The sequence below is a fragment of the Cygnus atratus genome, chromosome 13, assembly GCF_013377495.2.
Source record: "Cygnus atratus isolate AKBS03 ecotype Queensland, Australia chromosome 13, CAtr_DNAZoo_HiC_assembly, whole genome shotgun sequence".
Taxonomy (NCBI): domain Eukaryota; kingdom Metazoa; phylum Chordata; class Aves; order Anseriformes; family Anatidae; genus Cygnus; species Cygnus atratus.
The window spans coordinates 14,399,463-14,424,154 of record NC_066374.1 but is presented as its reverse complement, the minus strand read 5'-3'; the positions used below and the strand labels follow the sequence as shown (position 1 = coordinate 14,424,154).

The window sequence follows — 24,692 nt, the reverse complement described above, 5'->3', positions numbered from 1 at the left end:
TTGGGGATGTAATTGGAGAAAATAGCATTTTTAGGACTTGCTTGTACTAGTAGCCTCTTCCCGTAGGTACAGTATGTTATCACAGTGTGCTAAACACATTATTTTAATTGGTCTGATGCAGACCTTCCCAAAATTAATGATTTGTCGTCTTTTTATTGCTTCATTTCTACTCCATTACTTCATTTGCAACCTGTCATAAAAGTGGAGACAAGAAGGCCGGTGTCTGTACTGAGGATGCAGAGGACTAGTGCTTTTTGTAAATCATTCTGATGATGGTGAGCATTTTTATGCCTGTGAGCTGAACTATCTGAACTATGGAGGAAATTGCAGCTTCGCTTCTGATGAAACAGAGCATCATGTGATGAAAGAGCAGCAAAGCCCATTCTGAAAAATGGGGCCCAAAGTTGTGGCATGCCATTAGAGAAAACTCGTGGGAACATTGGGGGCAGGGGGGAGAAAAACTTGTAACTTGCTCCTCAACTTATTTTCCCCAATTTTTAACCCAATGTAAATTCATGTGTCCCTTTCATTGCTAAATCATAAAAAAAAAATAACAGTGAAACAAGAAATGCTGCAAAACAAACTACAGCTTCTTAGGTGTTGTCCCTTTTCCATCCCCATCTTGCTGAGAAGAGAGCATTGCCTTTCTAGTGTCACTAAAAGCATTAAAGATTCATTACAGATTATTGGTCCTTCTCTCTGCATTATACAGCTTGAACAATTTGTGAGAATTATTACGAAGTAGAGTGAGCTTTTTATTACTGGGCAGATAGACTCTTTGAGGGCATGGCAGGAGGTGGTAGGCACTATAGATTTGTCACCTGCTTTGTGTCTTCCCACTGTACGTAGACCACCTAATGGTAGCCTGCCACCTTTCTCCTGCTGTTCCAAGTCACATCTAGCATCCGCAAGGATTGTGGCTTTGCTCCTGTTAGATGTATGTACCTGAAAGGAAGGAGAAACTTGGATCCTCCTCCGACTGGTGCCAGTACAGCAGTGCTGGTGGTGCTCCCCTTGGAAAGGCTCCTGGATGAGTAGTGTCAGTCCACAAAGTTCGTTATTCTGTGCTTGTTTTCTTTCGTCTGTTTGTTCTTTCTTCCTTTCTACTGTGTCAAAACTCATGATGTTCTGATTCTTTTCAGGTTTGCTACGAAAATTTATTCTGAAAATTAAAACATGAAATCAATCCCCACCTTTCAATTGTACAATTTGCATACATGCACCTACAAACGTGCATTGACTTACACCGCAGTAAGCTATTTTTTTCTGTGAGCTCACGAAAGCATACCAGTAGTGACCTTCCTTGCTGTCATTCATCTCATTCACTGTGATAAGACTGCGAACCTTCCTTGTTCAGCCAAAGGCCTGGATACTAGAAGTCGTTGAAATAGTTGAGATTTATGTTATTTCATTTACATGTCGTGCAGACAACTACATCCAGAAGAGAAGCCAGGCTAGTTTTCTTGTGGGGAGTAGTCCTGGTGATCCACTTCTGAAGTGTCCTTCACTGAACACCAGCTCCCAGGGAGATGTCTGCAGGGTCAGCAGAGAGGATAACACCTCTGTGGTGGAAAGTAAGACCTGCTGTAGAGGAGGAGGATGTGTGTGTTTTGCCACAGGGAGAGTCTTGCATGCCAGCCAATATTTCTGTGAAGAGGTGGCTCAGCGAGTTGCAGGCTGTATACTTGCTTGAAATCCTGGGTACTGCTCAGAGCCAGAGAACTGCAGGTGCTGGGGCTTTGCTGAGTGTCACTCACATAGCCGGGCTGAGGCAGTGTAATTCCTGGTCCCAGGCAGCTGTGAGAGTTCATGCTTATCTACACCTTGTTGAAGAGCATGTTTTGTACGTGCACATAAATGCATGATTTGATGCTTTGTCTTGGTATACACACAGAAGATGTTCCCCCCCACCAGTCCTCACCACGTCATCCCCTTGACTGTATGAAATATCAGTGGCTCTTCAAGAACTTAATGTGCCTATTTTCCTAAAAACCTGTTCTCTGATTTTTGCCACTCTCTTGGGAACAGGATCGTGACAGCATTCCAAAGGCTCTCATTATACTGTGGAGACATTTTGTAATTCCTGCACAAGTTGTAATTGTGCTATTTCTTTTTCCTGAGAGCACTTTTGGCACTGTTTACAGAAGGTGAACTTGCAAGTATCTAATGTCTTGGGAAAAAAAGAATTGCCATCTACTGTGTAGAAAATGCCTTGCTGAAAAGCATCTTAAAGCTTTACGTGCGGATGACATTGCATGACTAAAGGCCTTAGCTAGCTGACCTTTAGCATCCATCTAAAGATAGATCTCTCTTAAAATTGGCTCTCTTTCGGTGTCAGGTGGGGTTGTCCATGGGCCTTTTACCTCCGGCACTTTTGCAGTGAAGCATGGCAAAACTAGACAGGTTTTCATGGTCTGTTCTGTAGTAATATCCTGTATTGCTCAGTGGAAAAGCTTCCTGTTACCTTATACTCTTAAATATATTTCAATAAAAGAAATATTGAACACAACGAAGTGTGTACAGTTTAAAGGCACGTACTATCTTTTGATACCAGTTAATCTAAGTTTGAATGTATTGATTTGCATGACCCTAATATTGACCACAGCAGTTCAGAACTAATGTCCTATCGTCATCAAGGCTTATTGAATGTAATGATAGGATTGAGAGCTCTCATCTTGAATTAAGGCATAGATTAATTATTAAGCTGAAGTACAAGTTCAGCCTAGAAGCTGGACTAGAATTTCTTTTCTGTAAGTTGTACCCAATGGGACAACAAAAGAAACCAATCTCTGTGTATGATTTGTTTTTATCTTTAATGATAAAAATGCATCTCTTTATGGCTGTGTTTGGGAGGAAAAAAAATAGTGGGAGCATAACTTTTTAATAATTATAGCAATACTTGAAAAATGAAATAACCATTCTGTTTTTAATTATTGTCTAAACAGTGTAGCAACAATAAGTTCATTTGAAAGTGGAAACTGTGATTAATGTTTCAATGTAACTGGAAAACCCATTCCAAGCCACTACAGTCACTTTTAATTCTTAATGAAAATGGCATTCTTTTGTTTCTTCTACCTGTCAGATTACAAGGTTCAAAAAGATTTAGGACTATGCCCCATGTTGCATGCAAACAACTTTAGGACTATCCTCCATGTTACATTTTAGCTTAATGCGTATTTTATGATAATCTCAGATATTATAAGAAAGGTATTTGCAATAAAGATTTATGTTGTCTCAGCACCATAATTGCTGCTGCTTAGCACATAACATGGTTATATTTAGTATTATTCCAACCAATGCATGTTGTGTAAACATAGTAATTACAAGTAATACAAAAATATATTTAAGTCTCACTGCAGGGTTGTCTATGTCTATCAGTCTTGTTTGGAGTTTTGGAAAGCACCGTTATCCTGGGATTTAGAGTCCATGGCTGCTGTTCACATTCTGTCTCAGCAGCTGGAGTTACTATAGCTACAATTTCCATATTCAGACTCAATAAGAAGCATTTTGTTGCACAGTGAATTATGAATCGTTTTCTGTTTCTTAATGGTGCATCCAGGAATGGGCAAATCTAGAGTGGCTTATCTGAGAACGAGCATGAAGAAGTGTTGATGCAGGGAACTTCCTTGGGCTTGTCTATACATTGCATAGAGTAAAATACATTGCACAGAGTAAAAGATATTTTGTGTTGCAAGATATCACATAAGTCCTGCCAGAACGTATCACATCACCTGGCCCAGCAACCTGTCTTTTGCAGCATTTGGACCATGCAGAATGGTATGTCCCCTGGATATCGTGATTGGTGATTGACAGTTCGGGGGTTTGGGGTTTTATTTAAGCCTTTGTAGCTTAATTTATTATTTTATATATATTCCGACATCACATTTCTCTTCAAGCTGTAGTGAAAATGTTTCTCTTCTTTACTCATCTGTCCTTGCCATTTAGGTTCTCTGAGTTTTATTTGTACGAGGAAGATCCATGAAAGTCACTGGCAGTACCATTTATATCACAAGTTCAGAAACTGCAGTACAGGTACACCCTATGCTTTCATCAGCAGCATAGGTCAGAGAAGAGAATTTTGCCATTTCAGTCCTTAGTTATGATGGTACCTATTTAATGTATTTTTCCTCTACCCTTTTATAGTTGTATTTGGCCTAATTCTGTTTCTTTTTTTTGTACACAGGCTTATTGATTAGGTTTGGAGATCACTGTCCACCTGACTAGAGGTTCACTCTAATTCTAAATAAAGGAGCACTTTCATGAGAAAACTAATTATAACCCTTCAGTTAGTGATACTCTATAGTACTTTCTATTTTCTCTTTGTATTGTGTGGATTTCCAAGCACAACACCCTGAAACACCTTTCCAATAGGAGCAGGGGAGTCAAACTTTGCTCTTCAATGGGATGCACTCATGCATGAAAATGAGACATGGAAATACCAAGCAAAATCAAAATGAGAAATCACAGTAAATAAAAATAAAAATCCCAGTACAAAATCCTAGAGGGTTCTGATGCAAAATTAATCATTCTTATGATGTTTGCTTTCAGGTTACTCTTTCAATCGCGTTTCAGATGTATTTCAACTGTGCTATTGGTACATTTTTGGAGATGGTTATTTTCTATGTTACAATAAATTTCTATCGTGTCATAAATATGCCCAAAGTAATCCAGTCAGAAATACAGCTTACAGTCAGCTGGTGTTCTTCCTGAATGACCAGCATCTAACCCAGTCTGCTTTTTACATTGTGCAAGTCAATGAGGCAAAGAAAGAAACAGATGTCGTTAGAATGACTGCGTAACAACAAACTCATGAAGTTATATCACGATGTGTTCACATTTCACATTTTCCAGAACCAGGTCAGTTTCACATGAACGTTTTTATATTGCCAAAACTTGTGCATCTTTTGCCTTTTCTGATTCTCCTTAGAAAAGCTACTGTAGAATAAACTTGGTAAAGAGCTGAAACCTGATTAGACATGCAAACAGGGAAGATACGTCAATAAAGAACTTTTTAATTATACAAAACAAAATTTTACAGTGTGTTAGTTATTCTGAAGTATTTTTCATTCAAAATGCTTTTTGTTCTATAAAATTAGTCGATGGCTTGACGTCTTTTAAGTAAACAGGTGCCTATGCTCAAGTGTTCCCCTCAAACTGAAACAGAGCCAAGAGCTGCACCGTACAGCGGTAAAGTACGTCTCCTAGTGAAGCATCTCCTATCTGTCCCTCTTGAGTTTTAAGTTTTAATTGTATATACTTTCTGTCAAATTGCAATTCTCTCATTTGTTATGTCCTCCAGGTAACATAATGGAGAACAGTATGCGCACCACATAAAGCAGTCTGACGTGTTCATTATCTCCTCTTCCCCTTAAAGCAGCTGCAGTCAGGTCGGGTGATTTAGCAGGTCTAAGCTGGTAGGCTTTTATGTTGTAGGTGCTTTGGGTTTATGATGAAAAAACTATGCTTGTCGGATGATTTCTTCCCGCTGTAAAGGGAGCATTAAAAGAGCATTTCAAAACTTGCATAAGTAGCTAGTGGCAGTTAACTCCATGTACGTGTGCTTGTGCTTCATCTTTGCCTGTCTTTAGTAGTCAAGAAGCAGTGGAAGGATCCAGAAAGAGCTTTACTGACACATTGCCGGTTTTCTTAGCTGATCTCAATTTACTGATACTTCCTTCCATGAGTGAATGATTGCTTTTTTACTTCCAAGTCTTAAAATAACATCTACTGTTGCTAGAAGAGATTTAATAAATAGGAATAAATTAATATGTAGCATTTATTAGTGCAAGATGTGGATAGCTTCTGGCTAGTAAAACTGCTTCGTCAGGGAATACATAAAAATGGAGCAGAATCAATCACCAGGAAAAACCTTCACGTGGTTAGTGGGTGATGAAAAAGGTTTCTTGCGTGCTCCCAGGAAAAGCACTGTCTGTGCTCTTCTTGCCAGCTTCTGCCCTGGGTGTCCTGGGCTCTTTTGAGCGAGGTTGACTGGAGCAATGCCACTGAACTGTCTGCAGTTCCTCATCTGTGCCAGCATGCATGTTCTTCGTGGTGAGACTTACTGGCCCTAAATATTTCACCGAAAACCCCGGCTCTTCTTGACCCAGTGCTCAGGCAACCACCTCAGGAGACACAAGGTTTGTGCCTGTCTCCCTGGCCCGTGCAGGTAGGTGGCTTCTGGGCTACCACTGCCAAGAAGGCTGGCAGCAGCACCGGTGCTGATGCTCACGTTTGTGCTATGGACATTTGATGACTTAGGTATCAGTTCGAAATTTAGCAAGTGGATTTTATTTGAAATAGGCCAACTACGAAGAAGGCTGGATCAGAGCAGCACCCATCTATGAGGTTTGCATGGATCAGAGGCTGTTGATATTTTATGCTTGCTCTCACTCTTAGGTTTATCTATTTTCATGCAGAAATCCAAGGTAGCTTGAAAACTAGTTCCATATCACATATAATTCTTAATGGTATCATTTTAAAAAATCTTTACTTGAACAAGTAACTTTTATGTTTGGATTTAGTACTCCCAATTATTCTATTGTTTAATTAGCAGTATGCTTTTAAGCAAGAGAGAAAATGGACTTGATTCTTTCAGTGTTTCGATTTTAGATATGGGTAAGGCTTCTTAGGAGCCTGGAAGCTCAGGGGCAAGGCGTACAGGTATGGGAGCAGGCCTGCAGAGCAGGGTATGCTAACCGGTGCCAACACTGGGAATATGCAATGAATGGGAGAGCACACTGGTACAAGTAAGTCTGCAATCCTCTGTTCTCACTTCCCTGCAAAGAGCACAGCAACTCAACTAGAGAAAATACTAGCCATGGTCAGCAGCAATGAGCACTGCGCTGCTGCTGCATCAGTGCATGCAAGTGGCTGAGCATGCACAGAATTTGTTCTGATGGGCTTTTGTGCTTGCACAAAGCACGGTCTGCCTTACAAAGCAGCGTAAAGGAACCTAAGGAATAGAGCAAAACAATCTGTGTGCAACTAGATATGCTTAAAATCTGGAAAATATTTTCCATTACATACTTCACTGATTCGTTGTTTCTTTTTTGTCTAAGTGTTGAGCTTTTCCTCTCAACCACTCTTGCCTCATTCATTTGCTTTTTTTTTTTCTTTTTGTGGTGTGTATACAATTAATTTGATATTCATAAATGTTTTGAAAAGAGGTAGTCCTGTGTAGGGGAGGGATATTCAGGATGGATGCATTTGTCTACTCACTATATACTAGACTAGTTATTAGAAGGCGGTATGACAAGTGAAAATTACATATTAGGGCAGCCGAAATGGCAATAAAGCTATGTTATACCTTCCTGTCCTCTTTAGCAGGGGCTTAACTCAATTTTTTAAAAAGATATCACTGTACACAGCTATTTAGGAAAGCATTTGTGGAATGGAAGAAGGTGGGAATCATGAGGTAAATCCAAACATTTTAAATGCTATATGCTAATGGAAAGACTTTGATTCTTGCTAAAATTTTGGAAAATGATCAAGTTTGTTGCATAGAATTTGGTCACATGATGGGGATTGTGCCTGTATTATGTGAAGTCTGCACTGAACTGACCGATCATTTTTTTTATTGGATTCTTCAAAAAGTTTTGCCTTAAATGATTTAATGAAAAAAATGGTAGATGCATCTGTGTGTTTTTGTTTTGTGTTGGTGGTGGTTTTAGTTTCAGCAACTGATACGGTATCCCTGTCCGTTAACATTCAGTCTGTAAGGAGGAGAAAAGGAATAGTTTAGTGAGTTGTTTTCAGTGATCGGGTTACTGTGCGTCAATATTTCTCTTTGCTTTACAGCATTTTTTTTTTTTCTTTGGAACTGAAGAATTCCGTGGCAATTGCATCAAACTGTTCTTTTGTGCTCAGCGTTAACTGATGCTTGTTAGGTCCTGTTAAACAGTTTTCCATGAGGCATTTGTTGTACCCGTGCATGTACATACACGTGTGTATATATATGTGTGTGTGTGTACATATGTAAAGCATGGGTGTGTATATACACTTCTGTTACACTCCGAAATCTTGTCCCAGGTATCATGTTCTTCTCAGGTTTACAGAATAAAAGACCCCAAACAGCTTGACTGTATTCCAGACAAAATGCCCTGCCTTGTATCCCACAACCAGTCCCAGCCCCCTTTCAGTGCTACCTAAGGTAGCGTGTATGCATGAGAAGGAGGAGCTCTAGGGCATCCTTGTGTACATGGTATGACTGCACACGTGTTCTGGTTTGGCATTAAAGAAATAAATCCCTGCAGAAAGCGTGGGTTCTCCTGCATGTTTGGTAGGTTTCAGACACAAGGTGATGTTTCCACAGCACGTACCACTGAAAGCTTGCAGTTGTAGAGCTGCTCTCTGAAGACGGGGGCATCATTGCTCTGTTTCGGTTATTACAGCAGCAGTGGGCAAAGTGGAGTCTGTGAATATTAATGATGATAATAAAAAAGCAGTGAATGAGGTTGACATTTAACTTATATAAAACCCACCCCCTTTTGCTCTTCCGTTTTAGTTGTATACCAAGCTGCACTTGTCCTATGCGTCAGATATGCCATTTTTTATCTTCCTCTTCCGTTTCTAAACAGTCTATTTTGTCTTGGACCATGATCTTTGATAAATAATGTGATTAACAGTTGATGAGGACACCTCTAGATTCCCAAACATTGGCTCCCATGTCTGTAAGTTTTCTGGCAAGATTTTCTGCTGTGACTTAGCAGACTTCAGAGGAATCACGCCAGAGCTGAGGGTGGTATCCATGTCAATGATGCTGGTGATTGATGGATTGAAATTAAAACAACCCATATAATTTTGATTCATGTACAGAAGCAACATACACTTTGTTTATATAAGTTTAGCCTATTACTCTGCAAGCATATGTGCAGCAGGGAGGAGAAACAAAAACAAACTAAAAATGCAAGCAAAAAAAATGATTTTTTTTTTTTTTGGTTCAGGAATAGCTGCATGAGTTTATGTGCACTCCTGCTAATATTCATGTTTTCTATGAAAGTGTGCCTCTGAAATACAAATCCCATTTTTGGTGGTAGCCCCATTGAGAAGCTTCTTTTACAATTATCCTTTTAAAAGGCTAGATAAATACAGATTTTTTTTTAAATGTCTTTCATCGTTATATTTACATCACAGAGAATTAAAGCAAAGGAATGATTCCCTGTATATTTTATTGGTGTGTCTGAGCATCTCAGATGGGCAAGCCTGCATAATAATGCAAAAAGATGTCACAGAAACTAAATATAGATAGACATGAAGAAGAAAATTTTTACTGAACTGACACGGAGAATTTACAGAACATCTCAGGGTCACAGAGTATTGTGAATAATGAAATGTGTGTCTATTCACAGAAATTATTATCTGCATGGGAGAGCACAATGGGTAGAAGAAATATTCCTTTGTACAACTACAGGGCTGCCAGTGTTTGTTTCAGAAGTTTTCTCTTAGCTTCTGATAAATAGCATACTTCAAAAGCATTCATGTCTGCAGAGAAAGCTGAAGGACCAGACTTTTTACTTTTCCCTTTTTCTTTTTTTCTACATATTTAAAGATTTTCCAAAACTGAGAGTGAGGGTAACATCCCAGGTCAGACAAACTTAAATTAAGCTACTCTTTGATTTTTCTGAAGAAATACTTTCACAATGTCTCAGTGGCACAGTAGGTATTCTTGAACACTTCGGTGTTTGAACAGTGGCTGGGAAAGAGGTGGAGATGTTTTAGATGGAAGAATATCTTTTCAGGAAGATTTTTTGACAGCATTTGTCTTTGGTCTCTCTTCTTTTTTTTTCTTTTTTTTCTTTTTTTTTCTTTCTTTTTTTTTTTTTTTAAGTGTAGGAATAAGTGGTTTTGGCAGGGATGAGGTAGCAGAAGAGAGGAGAACTAATGCCAGAAGTGTTTCAGTGTGGTGGTGGCCTCCTGGCGGCTGTTCCTGAGCTTACATTCCAGGGCAGCATCCCTGGGGCGGTTTGACTTAGAGATGCTGCGCTGATTTTGCTGCTGGCAGGAACTTCCTTGGTAGGTAGCGTGTGTAGCTCGGTAACTTCTTAGTAAGGTGTCAGGACTTCAGTGGTTGGTTAGATTAAAGTAGTACTAACTATTTCAATTGTCCTGCAGATCCCCCTTTTCTTTTGGTTAGATGCTGATGGAACATAGAATCATAGAAGAGGCATTTTTGTTCTAAAAGATCACTTTGGAGTTGTATATGACCACAGATGCCCCTTGTGAATGTTTGATAAATACGCATTTAGTCTGTCACTTCTGCTAATAGTGCATGGGACTAGGCCATAGCCACGTGTTCTTCATGCAGATGCATTACCTTGAAGAATAATTTCCAGCTCCCGTGTCTCTGGCTGGCTACATGTATGAAGAAGAGGAAAGGGGAGAGAGAGAGCGTGGTGCTGTTGTTTACTTCTGCCAGGGAGGGCGAGTGGAAACTTCTTGCGTTGTCTGTAAAGGTGATGCATCTGCCTGAAAGTTGATGTTGAGGATTATGTCTATGTATGTCTGGTGCATTTCCATCAATCTGTTTTTGTCAGAGCAATTTGGGAGTAGGTGAAGGGAAGAAATTGCAAGCTACAATACATTGATATAAAAATATATCATCCAACGAACAGCTTCATTTCTTAAATTGGCCTTTAAATGGCAAGACAACCGTACGTGTGGAGCTCAACAGTGCAATTCCTGTTGATGGAAGAATTCAGCAAGCTGATCCCTGGCTGTAGATCTTGGAGAAAATGTTTGTAAAGGATTTACAGAGGCATGAAGAAATATGCTGGGTCGGTTGAGGAAGAGGATGGGAAAAATTCTGTCTGAATACATTGCTTGCAGAGCTATGGCAGGAGGGGTTCCTGTAGCATTGCAAGCTGGTGGTGGACCTTCCTGCGCTCCTGTGGGAGGAAACCATGACAAATATTTTCTATTAGGAAAGTGGAAGTAATAACATATGTCGTGTGTGTACTTTTTGTCTGAGATGTGCATGACTGTAAAGAAACAGATGGCTCCTTTAATTCTAATCATGGGCATGTGGCTCCACCGTTTATTAGGCTTTTATTCCTGCACAGATATATTATTTTAATTCTTTTTAAGAGGGAAGGAAGTGAAATCACCCTATATCAACTCATTAAAAAATACCAGAAATTATACAGATTGCTAGGAAGCCTGTGTCCAGTGAACTACAAGTATGTTCCCTGGAGCAGACCTTAAAAACAAACCAAGATGAAAGTAACACCACCACAAAAAAAAAAAAAAAAAAAGTAAATGCTAATTCCCATAAGTATGTTTGTGTCCTTGTATTCAGGGGCATGCAGGGAGCTAACACAGCCTGGGCAAGGCTCTGTTGCTACCTGCTGGAGTTCCTCTCCCCTCTGCATGCGCTGAGCTTACATGCACTGTTGTGAGGTGCAGTCCTGGACCCTGTAACACGTGGTGGTGCCCAGGAAATTGCAAGGCATGAGAACATGAGATTGGACCTCACTGACTTAGAAATATTGATGTTTCTTGGGTTTTCCCACTCCAGAATTTTCAAGGGTGCTGCTTGAATGCATGCCTGAGCATTTATTCTTGTTGAAACAAGATGGATACGCAATTAGCACTGCAGGATGGTTGTGACTAATGTTCTTATTTCCCATGGCGTGAGTGTGTTTGGGAGTGGTTAAATGGAGACAGGGTGGAGCTCCGCAGGTCAAGGTAGGAGATGTGGGGCCTTCTCCCATCTCGCTTTTCCTTTCCCCTCTTTCTCTGCCAGGGAGTTAAAGCCTCTGAGAGCAGGGCAATTCAGCTGTCCCGGCAGGCTGTTCACTTTGTCCTCCATGGTCCTGCTTTCCTCCGGCTGGTGCCTGCAGGGCTCCACCTGCATCTTTTCCTCATGTTCCAGTTATTCCCTTGCTGAGTAACCACCACAAGCGGTGTGCTGGGACCAGTCCTGGCCAAGGGATCACCTTGGCCCTTTTCATTGCCCCATAATGATGTGCTCTGACACTAGGATGTTCTTTCTGTAAGTCCTTCAGCAGCTCTGTTGCCTTGAAACAATAACTTGAGACATAGACCATTAAAAACTGAAAATTGCAAGCCTTTTATTTTATTTATTTATTTTTTAAATACCACAAGTTTTATTATTTCGCTTTTAATGCTTCTCTGTTGAAGAAAAGCTTCGGTTCAAATAAAATGTGTTCTGTTACTGGTTTAACAAATGTAGCACTATAATCAACCTCTCCCAAGTCTAATGGCACTCCGTCCATAACATGTGATTCAGAGCAATGCTAATTTCTTGAATCTCATTGTACAGCAGACAGGAGCGCATTCATCCAGCTACACACAAAAGGTTGCTGTGTTTTAAGTGCCCTCTGGACAAAATGAGGATACATCCACTTGACAATGACAATATTTAAATAGATTCTAGCTTGTAATGTGGAGTCTTAGCGGCCTACTGATGATTTTGAAGGCATGGATATATCATATATGTTGGCATTCTGAGCATTCTGTTCCATTTACAAAAGTCTCTCTTACTTTTGGGGATGGCGTAGGCAAGGAAAACAAGAGAGTTCAATGGCTGGACTTAGTGATTCCGAGCTTCTTGACTTGGATACCACCTCTAAAGGTCTCTACTTAAAGGCTAAACACTGTCTTGTTTGTCTTTGCACCTTCTCATGGTGTCACTTCTATTTTATTTAAGAAGCAGGAAGCACAGAAAGATTTTTTTTTTCTCTCCACCTGTTGGCAGCAACCCTCTCACCACTGCTGATTTTATAGCGACAGCCTGGGCTGCACACCGGGGTCACAGGTTGGTTCTTGGTATTTCAACTGCGGCACACCCATGGCTTGTCTTTTCTATATTTTCTTTACTGTAATCTTAAATCATCTTTGCCACCAAACGTAGCAGAAAGTCAGTTCTATGTGTAAATATTTATTCTACATGACTATCTTCACAGTACTGTCTATGTTGTTGTAGAATTCACTTTCTCATCTAGTGAAATAACCTTTTTCTGCATGAAAACAGAGACCAAAAATGCTATAATATTCTTTTGGTGGAAAGATTTTAAGGCCTGAACAGATCAAGGTTTTCCATTTTGCTATTTCTCTGAAGTTTTCCTGAGACAGAAGAGGCATTTGGCACAGCAGGTCACCTCTGATGGTGTCTGAAAACAAGGCTGCAGTCACAGGAATGTGGATGGTAGCTGGTTTAGCGAGTGCAGCTTACATCAGATTGCTTTAATGAGTCGGTACAGTTGTGTTAGCCTTATTACGTTTCTGAATTAATGGCTTGGAAGGAAGTTTGTTAGCCTGCTTTACTTGAAACCAAATCAAACAACAGCCTGCCATATTGTACAATGACATGAAATAGAAGACTTTGAATTTAAATGTGCCTCAGACTGTAGATGATCCTTTCTAACGATAAATCAACCACATAGCAACATATAGGGAATTAAAAGAACAATCCTGACCCATTAGGGTGCCAGTTTTGAATGTATAACTGGTGGTCTCCCTTGCAGATCAACAGTCTTTCTCTTTTAATTTTAATGGCAGTGAGCTAAAGCTCCTGGAGGAATGCAGTCCTGCCTGTGGTCATGTCAAGCATCCCATTGCTCCGCTCTGTGCCAGGAGCCCTGTGCCTGACGTCTGTGCAGAACTGCCAGGCTAAAGCCAGTCTGCCCTCAGGGGAGAAAAGCATGTTTGCGCTGATCACATGGTGACTTACCAAAGCAGAGGCTTTAACAAAGGTGGTCTTTATTTTGGTGTGGGATGGTGCCAGGTTGGGATAGTTGTATTCTACCACAGTGATCCTGTGACTATTCAACATTGGAATCTTTTTTCTTTTCTTTCCTTTTTTTTTTGGTTTAGTATTTTTTGTTTCTCTTTTTTTTTTTTTTTTTTTTTTTTTTTAGTTCTTTCAATTCTGGATTACTTAAGATAGTTTCATCTTGATTATATGTAATGGCATAGAGTTTTCACTGGCTATTATTACAAATACTGTGTGATGCTAGAAATAGAATATAATAACTTGTAATAGGAAAACAGAACAGGTGAAAAGTGATAAAATGCAGTAGTGGTTTTGAGAATGCAGTATAAAGTGAACAAATTGTGGGTGATAATGGGAGGATGCCTGATAATCTGCTTTTTGAAGATGAATAGAGATGCTGAGAATGACAGTGAGCGAAAGTTTATATTTTTGTTAATGGTACTGTCCCAGAGGGCTCGACTTGTTTAATAACCTAGACAGTTAGTGGGAAAATCAAGCCCGCTGTCTGACAGCACATTGGGATTTAAAGAATAGCGTGCTGCTGAAGTGAAGAAGTGTTTAAAAAGAAACAATGTCGTAAAATGAATTTTAAAGAATAAACTTTCTCACTATTAGCAGCAGCTTCGATACTCCTGAATCGGTTATGATTTTGGATCACGTGTGGGATCCTTAATTTGAAGAGAGAATGCAATGAATTTCAGAAATAAGAAGGGTAGTAGAAAATTCTTGCTTCAAGTTTGAAAATTTAAAAGAAAAGGAAAAACAGAGGGCAATTGAATTTACACCAAGCAGAATGTCTTCAAATCAGTCATGGTGGGGAAACCAAAGCATTGGTGTAGTAGATAGGCTTGCATTGATTTGAAGGAAGCAGAAATCCAAAGTGCAGTCACACAGTACAGACAGGACTATTCTTTACTGAGCCACAAGCTCACTTAAGCAAACCCTTCAGGACCATGTAATAGCCAGATAAGTAAAACTGTATTTTCACATGGTGGTAGCTAGTGCGCTGGTAGCACGGTCTGTGTGAGAGCTGAAGTTATAATAAAGGCTGTGAAAAGAAAACTCTGAGGCAAGGCACATGTAGAGCAGCTGATGGGAAGATTGCTCCTCTTGCTAAGTGCATGTGAGGTAATGCAAGACAGCTTTGGAAAATGTTGTGGTTTAGCCCGGCTGGCAGCCAAACACCACACAGCCGTTCGCTCACCCTCCCCCCTCCCTCTCCGGGATGGGGGAGAGAAACGGGAAAGTGAAGCCTGTGAGTTGAGATAAGGACAGTTTATTAAGACAGGAAAAATAATAACAATAATAATAATAATAATAATAATAATAGTAATAATGTGTACAAAGTGATGCACAATGCAATTGCTCACCACCCGTTGACCGATGCCCAGCCTATCCCCGAGCAGCCGGCCCCCCCCTCCACCCCGGCTAGCCACCCCTATATATTGTTCAGCATGACGTCAGATGGTATGGAATACCCCTTTGGCCAGTTTGGGTCAGCTGTCCTGGGTCTGTCCCCTCCCAGCTCCTGCTGCACCCCCAGCCTGCTCGCTAGCAGGACAGAGCGAGAAGCTGAAAAGTCCTTGGCTTGGTGTAAGCATTGCTCTACAACAATTAAAACATCAGCATGTTATCAGCGCTCTTCTCATCCTAATCCAAAACATAACACCCTGCCAGCTACTAGGAGGAAAATTAACTCTGTCCTACTTGAAACCAGGACAGAAAATGATTCTGAAATTGTTTTGTGAAGTAAGATGTCAGGTGTGGATTTGCAGATATCATTTGGGAGGATGTACTGGAAGACTTTCACAGATGGGAAAATATTTTGCAAGAGAATTGGAACTAAATACCATGCAGAGATTGAGAAGGGAAAACCACATTTCTACCAAATGCTTTCATTTTACTTGCTCTGTATCAGGTACCATCAAAGAGTTCAACACCTGCAATTTTGCATGTAAAAATGAATCAGGAAACTTTAGAGTCATTTCTGTTCAAATTAGCATAGACTAGTTTGTGTATGCTGGAAAAATTGTCTATCGGTTCTTGATTATCGTTGCTATTATTGAATAGCTTTGTTAGAAAATATAACTGCAAGTCTGTAATCTTACACGTTAATCAATATTTACTAGACATGATGTATTGACTGAAAATGACAGATAATGAATCACAATTTGTTTGGAATATGCTTTAAAAAAAAAAAGCGTCAAAGTGTGTAACTTTGAGTCTGCAATTTAATGATCTTATGGAAAAAAATGCTGTAACCTACTGCCTTCCAGGGCAGCACCAGTCATACTGGGATAGCTGAAATTATATTTAATAGATCTCTTCCACTTCTTGTGGAAGAAAAGGGTAGAAAACGTGAGAAATTGTACAAGTTTTGAAATAGAGCGTACAAAGCTGATAGAGTAGATGATGCAGCACCAAAAGAAAGGCACTGCAAAGATGTGAAAGACATGCAGAGATTGAGATATGTGTGGATATATGGATACCAATGTATATAGATGAACTTTTATGTACAATATTTAATGGAAGATAGATTTGTTTGAGGCTCCAGTATAAATATGCCATCCCAAGAGCATTCAGGTTAGGTCAGATTTGTAAGTTCAGTGATGTCATTAATATTTGAAGACACGCAAACTTTTCTTTTCATCTGAAGGTCTTTGGTCTCATGTTTGTTAGCTGAGATGTTGTATTAAAGACTGATCTTAGATATAAACTCTAACGCAAGCTTCTCATTAACTCCTGGAGCACCGTGAACATCCCAACCCAAAGAGCGTTCATGGATTATTCCATCCTTTTTTCCCTTGAATGTCAACGAAGTTATTGTTCCCCAATACACTCTCTGAAACTGTTCCTGTATAGGCAGCAGACTCTTTTGTAGGGCTAGAGAGAACAGTTGACCACCATAACCTAAGTTTTCATACCAATGTCTTTACACCTTGACAGACTATCATATTTGCCCTTACATGAGCTGTCTTATTTAATGTTATGTACAAGAGGGAGGGAGAAGGAGCAGTCCTGGAGTGGCAACAACTCACCCAGGTGAAGGAAGTGGGTTTCACCAACAGATCAGAAGAGGACCAAAATTGGTCTGTGCTCTGGGAGCTCAGGCCAGGCCTGTTATATCAGATGGAGAGGCTTCTAATGGGTTTGCAGGGAGCTGACTTAAATCCACAGCTGTTTAAAAATAACAAATCTTCCCCTCTGTCATTCTTTCTCTCTCTCTCTGTCTCTTGTTCTGCTCCAGATCACCCTAAGTTTGCAGGTAAGCAAATGCTTTGCGGCTAGTGTCTGTTTTCTTGGAAAAACTTCAATTAGAAAAAAAAAAATCAAAAACAAGAGGAACCTTGGGCTGGAAATTTTCCTTTTTTTTATTTTTTAAAGTTTGCTTTGAATGTTTCTTCTGTCAGGTATTTTCATTTTCTGTCAGGTGTTTTCTCCCACTTGCATCCTTTCTGACAAGGCCTGTGTCAGAGGCAGAAAACAAGAGTGAAAGGAGCCTAACAAAAAAAAAAAAAAGGAAAATGTATAGATGTCAAGAGTGCCAAGGGCAGCAGAAGTTTGCAAGTTTTAATTTTACTCAGATGTGAGAGAACTGAAAACCAATTTAAGGAAGAGCATGTGGGTGCAAGGCTTGCTTTTTTTACCTGCCGCCCAGGCTGTGTTTCCAGGGGTGAAGCCTGTGGAGTGGGGCTGGAGATGGGGAAAATACGGTGGCAGCGCTCCTCAGGGACGGGGGGAGGAAACTCCACATCCAACACTGAAGTAGCTGAGAGACGGAAAGGATGCTGGAAGGTCAGCTTCTGATCCAGAATAACGGCGGAGGTAGTTGGGCTTAGTTGTTTATCTGAAGCAGACCAAAGAAACAGTCACCGAAACCCTGAGGTTAACTTGTGTTGCGCATTCCTTCCGTGGTTTGTGAGGGGAGCCATTGAAAACAGGACTAAACTCTCATTTCTTATGCATTACCAATCACCTCCTGAACAACAACTTTCTGTCAGTAACAACCTAGATCCACACCAGGATCCACATCAATTCCCAGAGCTGTCACTTTTCTCGCGCAATAATTTATTTGCTTCTGTAATTGCTTTGCTGGATTTTTCTGACATCCAGGAATTGGGTCTCCAGCACAGATCTTAACATCTGAGATATACCGTGGACTGTACTGCATGCTGGGACATGCTGATAGTTATTAAAACTTGCCATTCACCTGAGTGGTCAAATGATGCAAAAAAAAAAAAACAGTATGCAAATGTATTTGGGAAACAGATTACTAAATCTATTCCTGGCTGTGCACTGGGCAAGCCAGTCCTGACTTACTAATAATTCTGATGATCTTGGTTTTAATCATGAAGTTGTTGGCAGATGACAAGGAGCAGATATGAGCACAGTAAGAGAAATAGATGCCCCTTCTATCTGTTGGGTTAAACTTTAAGTAGTTGGTTCAAAAGAATCTGCATTTAAACTACATACTGTAGCGCATACCAGATACACAGTCCTCTGATAATTTAGGCCTGGTCACTGCCCTCTTCCAGCCTGTGGGCATTGGTTTTGTTGCCTTGCAATGTGGAGGTGAACAGTGCATGTTTTGTTCTCGTGGGATTGAGGGAAAGTTCTGAGCCCTGTTTTTGGAGTAGCTGTTGCCTCCCTCCCTGCAGCCCTAGGCAGAGGGAGTGCAGTGGGATGGGATGAGAGTCAGGCTGTGGTTGTCTTGAAGAGTGAATTGTATCACAGGGAAGGTCTAGAAGCCCCAGAGGCCTCTACTAGTTTGTTCTGCTGTCATTCTTTGCTGAATGATGAAGGGAATGTGAAAAATGATTGACATATTTTTCAAATGTATTTCACATCTTCATCTTCACAAATGTAGAGCTTTGGACTTAAATCCCCATGGACTGATGGAGTAGGACTGGAGTCACAATTGAATGTGTGCTTCTAAAAGTAGATCTTTTCCATCATCCATAATGATTTGACAAGGTTGTAATTGGTGAGCATAGACCACTGGTATAGTGCAGAGCTCAAATTAACCTCTAATGTACTGAAACTCTGTATTAGCACCAAAAACCCAAGGAAATTAAAATATATTGTTTATAGAATTCTCTGTGGTAGTCAACAGCACCTTGGCAGTGTTCGCCCATCATCCAAATCTCAGCGAAGCACTCTGCTCTTCCTGCAGAAGCTGCTGGCTCAGTGTGACAAGGCAAATGTTGTGAGAGTCGTATGTTACAGAATCCGTGTTACAGGATAAGCTGTTGGTCTCAGTGTAAAGTGGGAGGGAGGGAGGGAGAGAGAAAGATGACTTCGCGGGAAAAAAAATGTTATACTAGGGAAGAACTGGTGAAGAGTCTAGAGTTTTGCATCACTTAGATAGCTCTGGTGAAAGGAAACTAGTTTTCAGCATTGCCTTGCTCTTCTCTGAAACCTGCTGCTGCTGCTTTTGTTCTCCTCTGCTGTCAGCCTCAGTCCTCCTGGGCTTCTGCAGGAACATGGTCAACAGCGGGCAGAGAGAGGTGGAGTGAAGACTGTTACCTTGGTTTCAGTGAATTCAGATGGAAATGCATCTGTTGTGGTAATATTTACGTGATAAGTACAACAGTGCAGTAAATAGACTATAGCTGGTCAAATACAGCGTTTCTTGCCTTTGATATTTTTTTTCTGTGGAGGGAATTTTAGTGTTGCATTCAAGGAAAATTTGATATCAGCAGAGTTTTCTATAACATTTTTTTCATTCCGTCTGAGTATGGGACCATTTCTGCGTTTCTTAGGAAATAAAGTTGGAAAGAAAACAAATGCATTTTCTTAGTCTTGTTAGCTCAAAATTTTATGAAGAGTACTTCTTGCACCCCTGTTAGGTCAGAATGGGGGGGCTGCTTCATGGTATAGTAGAAGTCATGACAAAACAGTATCTTAAAAATACATTGGTGAACACTCGTTAAAGTATTTATACCAGGTCATCTGCAGTAAGCAATCACTTACTGGTTAATGTGACTGTCAAATGAGACAAGTCCCCTTGTGCTTGTGTATTCCACTGAAGGTGGCACATCTGTCAGGTCTTCCATGATCTGTATTTACATCGTCATCTGGCAAGAAGAAGTTAGTTGTGAGAGTGAGAATGAATCTGTTTTCAGAAAGGTTTGTTTGGTGGCATTTTGCAGCATCATATGGCCCATCTCAAAAGAGAAAGTAGCTCCTTGATTTCACTAAAAAGTGCAGCATAATCTCTTCCACGACTCCAGAACACTAGATCTATAATTTAAAAATCAGAACTGAATCAGTGCGGAAGGTGGAAATGCCATTGATTAGTGCCGATCTGGTAGGCAGTGGAACCTGCTGTGGAGGCATTTGTTCAGATCTGAGAATTGAATCTACGTGGAGATGCTTCTCCAATTTCAGTCCCTTGCAAATGCCTTGTGTCCCGGGCGTCCTGCCTCTCCTGTCTTGGGGCAAGGTGGCTTCAGCCACCCATGCCATCTTGCTGCTCCTGGATGGGGATGCAGAAGGTGACAGGGATGTTCTGTGCTTTGACTGTACGTGGTGGAGATCCAGCAGGGAGGGAGAATTGTTTAGCAAAAGTAATCTCAGAGAAATGAATTGTTTCAGGAAAAGCATGCTGGCAGCTTGACCAGAAGTTCTTGTTGTTACCATAATTAAATAAATAAGCAAACAATTAAATAGAAGCTGTGGCAGCCTCAGAAGTGAAGCGGTTCCCTGCCTCCCTCCTCCCCTCCCTTCCCTGTCGCTGGCGGCAGAGCAGCGCTGCAAGCTGGCTGTGTTTCGCATGAGATGTGGCTAAATTTCTCCAGAAAAAAATATCCAGAGGGACAGGATGCGATGCTCTCATTTCTGACATCTTAAGCTTGTCACAGACGCCGAGCCTGTTTCACCCAATGTGATTATCTCTCCCTCTGTCAAGGAGGCAGATGCCTCAGCTAGGAAAATATCGTCCCCGGCCTGTCATCTGGATTCTATAAATGGAAATAGGCCTTTGCAAAAGCCAAAAATTATATTTAGTTGCAGCTATGGGGGGGTGAAGGAATAAATAAAATCTGAACCTTTCAGACTTACAGCGGGAACAACAAAGCACTTAGGTTAGCCCTAATCATCTGCAAATGTTGATGCATTCATTAAATGTACTCTGCACAAATAAGTTATCTTTCCGTCACTCCTTTTATCTTATTCAAAGCATTCACTTGCCAGTCAGGTTTCTGTGTACAAGTCATAAATATTCAGCTTTTTCTGGAATAGTTTTTGCCCAGTATTTTCTTGTTTTCATCTAAACTCTCCATATGCCAGCAGCAGCAACAGCAAAATGCTGTGAGCTGGAGGTGTGTATTTCAGTGATTTAGCCTTGGATAGCCCACAGTAGCCTTATCTGACCAGCCCTTATTAGCCCTGTGATAAAGAATGAGCCAAAGATAAAATTAAAATCTTGCTAGTTTAGGTGTGAAGAAAACTTAAACGTGGAGCATGCTGCAGTGCTGGAACAACTCTTACGTGTCGTGTCACTGCTCTGTGGGGTAGGCATGAGTGCCTGTGAGAGGTTAGTTATTAGGGCTCAGGTTTTAATAGCTTTCTGTGTGTATTGCTGACTAAGCAGACTGAATTGCCAGTGTTTTAAAGGCCATTCAGGAGAAATCAGGGAGACATTTTTCAGAGCATTCCACTTGATTGCGATGCTGGGTCAGCCAAAAAAAAAAAAAAAAAGTGGAGTTCTCCAACAATTTCAACACAGGGAAAAAGTGTCCTTTTTGAAATTTTATAGCAAGTTACAAAACCAAAATCGTTCTTGGGCAACTACCACCCCACCCCCCTCTTTGGCTGTTGTTTCAGTTTCTTCTTCTCTTGACTTTGTGCTGGAGCCATCCGCATTGAATCCCTGGAAGGTGGTCAGCACCGCTGCGCAGGCCTACCGTGCTGGTCAGAATGGGACCCCAGGGTACCACGTTCCCAACTGGTCTGCACCAGAGATGTCTGGTCATTTGGGTGGTTGTAATAAATTAGATGAGAGTTCTGCAAAAGATAAACTTCCTTAATTTACATACGGGCTTTGAGACCAAATTAAAGCCCTCCTGCCTCTCATGGTGCTGTGAAAACCCATCCAAAGCTTACAATGAAGTTGTACTTCATTTATTTGTTCCTGTTACTCATCAGGGATGTGTCATCAGCAGGGAGTGATTACCAGAAGGAGGTGAGCAATTAAGTGTTAACCATGGGCATGGAAACCTGTGAAAAGGCAGAAGAGTACAGCGATGAGCACTTTCTCTAGCCTTTATAAACATCAGTTCAGTCTGTTCAGATATGTACCAGGGGTCTGTGCAGGGCTCTCCATTATCAGAAGGTTCTTTGAGAGCACAAATGAATTAATTGCAAAAGGCTTGGTGACATCACATCAAAGCATAATTGTATTTGCTGTCTCTTCCTGGGGGGGAGGAGTGTGGAGATGAAATTAGTGATGAACCACGCTTGACATTTTGCTCTCCTTGTTCTAAAAATGCATGGAGATCATTGATGGTCAGGACCCCGTTTATTTTAATTCTTATCCTGAAGGTGTGTGCTGTTGCTTTTGAGGCCCTTTAGGATACTAACTTCCAGCGTGGGTGTGCTGCTGCCAGCAGAGATGATAAATTGTGCGTCATCCTACCAGCCTCTCAACCCCATCTCTCAGCTCATGAGATTATGGTCACAGATCCTTGTAGACCTTTCTGCCCCTGCTCTGAGCAGAAGAGGGAGAAAACCTTGCCCGTGGTCTCTTTCCTCCTACGTGACTTTGCTTTAAGGGAGGAAAAAACTTGGTCAAGGGCTGTATTGCTTCTCCCCAGGCACTGGATCTGCTCACGCTAGGTTTATGGGGCCGGTGCAAAGGGTGCAGATCTGGGCTGGGCTCTAGGACTGGAGGTACAGCCAGGCCTACAGGTGGCTAAGGGGAGTCTTGGAGCTCCTGGACCGGCTTATAGGCTTCTTCCTGGATCTCTGAAACATCAGCCAGGTCCCTGGGAAATTCTTTGTGAACTCCCATGAAGAAATTCGTGGAGCTGACTCTAGAAAGTTTTCCTGAAGACTTGTCTGAGAACGCTGTTATCCTCCCATAGGTTCATTAACAGGCATTTGTGTGTTTGTTTTCCCCCTCCCTCCTTTCCTTCCTCTCTTTCCCTGTGATTGCCTGGCCCTCTGTGGAATTTGGTTGCTGTTCATTACTTCAGTTCTCTACCCAGAGGCTGCCATTTTTATTTATTTTAGTTTTATAATTTCTATTTTCGGATCAAAAAGAAAATAGCATTGACCAAAAAGAATTAGAAGCAAGAAGTTTTTCAAAGAACTAAGCCTTTGAAAATTATTTTTTTTATTCAGTTTAATTTCATGGGTGCACAATTTCTATTACACGCAGGCCAATTGGGTTGCAGTAACTAAAAAAAAAAATATTTATTTCAAGTCTTGTAATGTGTTATTTATGAATGTATTATAGTTATAATGATTCACTTACAGAACTATTGTGACAACAGTACCTTATCTTAAAAATGGGAATTTACAATATGATATAGTTAATTAACAATAAGAAAGAGAGCGAACTGAGAAGATGCATGTAAATTGACAGCAATAACAGAATAAAAGCCAGGGTTTATATGGGTTTGAATAACACAAACTGAGAAGTCATAATGGAGGAAAGAAAGACTTAACTTCCACAGAAACTTAGATATTAGTCTGGTTTCTGCACATCTCATCGCTCATTGAAAAATGTCTTAGACTTGCCAGGCCTGGTTCAGAGAAAATTATGGTTGTAAAGTAATAAATGGGATCCACTGCAACTGTGCAAGGACCAGTGGGTAACTTAATCCCGCATGGGACTTACTTGGCAGTATAATCAAACATTTGCCAGATGCAAGATAATGTCACGTAAATATTTAAAGCTGTAATCGTGCCACAGCATGTTAAAAGATGGAAAAAAAAAAAAAAAGGTGCTGAAAGGGAGTTGGTTACTTTCAATTTAAATAGATCATTTAAACCAATGAAAGCAGTGATTCAATTTTCTATATGGATGCGTGTTCACCTGACAAGAAATGTAAAGAGGGCAAAGTCCTGTGGTTGTTGAGAAGTGGTGGAGAGTGAGTCTCAAGTGGGCTATAAATGCTTCACCAGCTGTTCTCTGTTTCCAGCTTTGTTTTCCTGTGATTTTGCAACTGTGGTGCTACCATGTTGTGCATAGATAGGGTGCTGAGGAGTTTTGTTTAAGGCGTGGGTAAAAGTTATTCCATCAGGGTATGGCTGAACAGTGCTGGGCATGCCTGGGTGAATGAGGTTCAGGAGAGTGCTTCAGCACCAGAGAGCACTTGGTTAAGTACTGTGCTTATGCAAGTTGTGTCCGATTACATTTTGATCCTCCAAAAGCTTCTGTGGAGCTCTTAATTACTTCATGTCTCATGTTCTGGCTGTTTCATTTGCTTTAAGGCATATACTGAAAGGAATGAATATTGAGATTTTAGCCTCTTTCTGCCTAAAATTTCATCCAGATGCCCATTATTTTCACTGTTCTGAGAATAAATAAATGAGATGCAGTGAGCATACAACATGTCAGCTCTCCACACAGCTTCTGTTTTGCTCACCCACAGCTATTTCAAGTGCCCTTCCAGGCAACTGCCCACAGCGGGACACTTTGTCTAGACATGATGTGAAGCTAAAGCCGTTAGTCAGACTCTATTAATATATGATATGCAAAACATTCCTGGAGAGAAACTTCAGCGTGGATCTGTCAGATTTGACCAAGGGAAGCTCTCTTTCATTGTCTTACCTGGTGGGGGAGAATGACTTCTGGTGGGTGAAAGCAAGGTCTGAGCCCCAGCATCACGAGCAGCCCGACCCAGCACGGCTGTGGGAGCTCTCTGGCAGTTGAGTCAGCTCTGGTGTCAGCTCCTCAGCTGTGAGACACAACAATTACAGCAATAATTTGAGTCAGAAAATTGACAGAACC

The 24,692-nt window shown here is 40.9% G+C and overlaps 1 long non-coding RNA gene across 1 annotated transcript in view; it reads right to left on the bottom strand.

Moving 5' to 3' along the window:
* Nucleotides 1–21,589: 21,589 nt before the first annotated feature.
* LOC126913460 (uncharacterized) overlaps nucleotides 21,590–24,692 on the bottom strand; it is a 42,073-nt gene continuing 38,970 nt past the window's right edge. The window contains exons 2-3 of the long non-coding RNA XR_007708797.1: nucleotides 24,513–24,639; nucleotides 21,590–21,739 (exon numbers count right to left, since the gene is read on the bottom strand). This is a non-coding gene — a long non-coding RNA (uncharacterized LOC126913460). The remainder of the gene's footprint in view (nucleotides 21,740–24,512; nucleotides 24,640–24,692) is intronic.